Here is a 2,500-nt window from a genome sequence, read left to right on the forward strand (position 1 = left end):
GGGAAGCACATCGGCCTTCAATGCTAGTACCTTCCCTAGGAAGGACAGGGACCTGGACTTCCACAGCCCCAACTTTTTCCGGGCAAGAGCTAATCGCTCTGCCCAGTTTACCCGGGCAGCCCCTTCAGAAGTGAAGTGGACCCCCAATATCTTCAGGGGTCCATCACTGAGGGCAAGCCCACCAGCGATGTCCCTCCTGTGCCTCCAGCAGCCGAAGTACTTGGCAACCGACTTGCCGAGGTTTAATGCGGCACCGGAAGCTTCTCCGAACGACCGCACCATGTCCAAGGCGTGCCTGAGCGACTGGTCCGAGCACACGAACAACGTGGTGTCGTCCGCATACTGGGCCAGCTTTACCACTGCACCTCCGCCCCCCGGGAGGGGGAGACCGTCTATTTCCGGGTGGGCCCTTATGGCGGCCGCAAGTGGCTCTATATAGAGCGCGTAGAGCAGGGGAGAAAGAGGACACCCCTGTCTCACTCCACTCACTTGCGGGACCAGTTCGCTGAGGTGACCGTTGATGGAGACACGGCTTCCCACCCCAGCGTACAATGTCTGAAACCACCTCATAAAAAAGGGCCCGAACCCTAGCTTAATCAACACCCTCTCCAGGAAGCGGTGGTCCACCCGGTCGAACGCCTTCTCCTGGTCTAAGCTCACCAGCGCCAGAGGGACATTTCTGTCCTCTACCCAGGAGATGGCATCCCTGATCAAATGGAGGTTCCAGGTAGCCGATCTCCCTGGGACCCCGCAGGTCTGGTCGCCGTGAACCAAGAGTGACATGGCTTTTTTCAGTCGTTCGGTCAGGGCCTTTGCGAAGATTTTTACATCTACGCAAAGCATGGTCAGGGGCCTCCAATTGGCGAGATCTGTGGGATCGCCCTTCTTGTACAATAAGGAGAGTGCCCCGGACCGCATGCTCTCAGTGAGCAAACCCTGCCGGTGCACATCCTCGGCTACCTCCACGATCTCCGGCCCTAGGACATCCCAAAATGTGGAGTAAAACTCCACAGGGAGTCCATCCAGGCCAGGGACCTTGCGCCGGTTCATTTTGCCAAGTACCCCCGTTAACTCTGCCAGAGTAAAGGGGGCCTCTAAGCTGTCCCGGGCGGTGCTCGGAAGGCAAACCTTAAGATGTTCTAGGAACTGCTCCCCTACTTCAAAGTTAGTGGTCCTTTTATTAAAAAGTTTTTTATAAAATTCTTTTGCAACCTCCATCATCCGGGCCGGGTCCGAACAGGTGTGGCCTTCCGAGTCTCTGAGCGATGTAAAACATCGCTCTTCACGAGCCTGCCGGACCCTTTGAAAAAACGACGCGGTGCAGCACTCATCCTCCTCTGCCTGCTGCATCCTGGCATGAAACAGGAGGGCTGCCGCGGACCTCTCGTGCAGAACCCTGAGTTCGTCTTTAAGGGCCTGCACTCTAACGAGGTCCAGCTCCCCTCCGTTATTCCGATCAACGTATTCTCTTTTTAATTGCCTCTCCACATCCCGGACTCGACCCAGCCTTTCGGCCTTGCGCCGGCGGCAGTAGTGGGTTATCAGAGCACGGGTCCACTCTTTCACGTGCTCCCACCATGCCGCGGGAGAGACATAACCATCCTTACAGCCTCGCCAGGCTGCAAAGTGGTCTCGGAACAGAGATAGGAACTCTGCTTCCTCCAAGACCTGCACGTTAAGCTTCCAATAACCCCTGCCCACTGCAGGCGCGTTAATGGAAGCACTGGCCTCCAACACCAAATGGTCAGAGTACCAGCGTGGGGTCAAGGAGGCTGTCTTAAAAGTCACGGAGGGTGACGCCAAGATATAATCTAAACGGCTTGTTGCCCCTCGACTGTTATGCCAGGTATGGCCCGGATCTCTGGGGTTGCATTTTTTAAAAGCGTCAGAGAGACTGAAATCGCTCAGCAGCTTTTGAAAATGCTTCCGGCTGACATCCGCTCTCCCTTCCAAGAAGACATTAAAATCACCTGCCAAAAAAAGGTGTCTATGTGTGACACAGGACGGGACCAGTGCGTCAAAAAATGCAATTCGGGACGAGGCCTCTACCGGAGCGTAGGCACAAAGTACCCGAAGGTGTTGGCCTCTCCAGGTGGCGTCCACCCCCATCGCCCTTCCCGGCACGATGTCAAAGGCGCTCACCTTCTCGAAAGTGGGGTCCCCCAACAGGATCCCCACCCCCGAAGAGCGGACGCCACCCACGCTCCAGTAGGCTTTACCTTTTTTCCATTGATGAGCGAACATAGCCTCGTCCCTCCGATCCCTCAGGTGAACCTCTTGCAAACAACAGATTGCTGAAGGGGACGATGCCAAACACCGGAACACTGCTGCTCTCTTTTCCGCGTTTTGCAGTCCTCTGACATTAGTTGTTAAAATAATAAGATCTGCCATATTAAGAAGAAAGAAAGAGTCGGCTCGTTAAAACAGTAAAAATCCCTAAGACTCTAAAAACGAGGAGTCCCCCCCCTCCACTTTATCCCCAACATCCCCAATATAGGGA

This window comes from Electrophorus electricus, chromosome 18 (assembly GCF_041902795.1).
Source record: "Electrophorus electricus isolate QZ-2024a chromosome 18, ASM4190279v1, whole genome shotgun sequence".
Lineage (NCBI taxonomy): Eukaryota > Metazoa > Chordata > Actinopteri > Gymnotiformes > Gymnotidae > Electrophorus > Electrophorus electricus.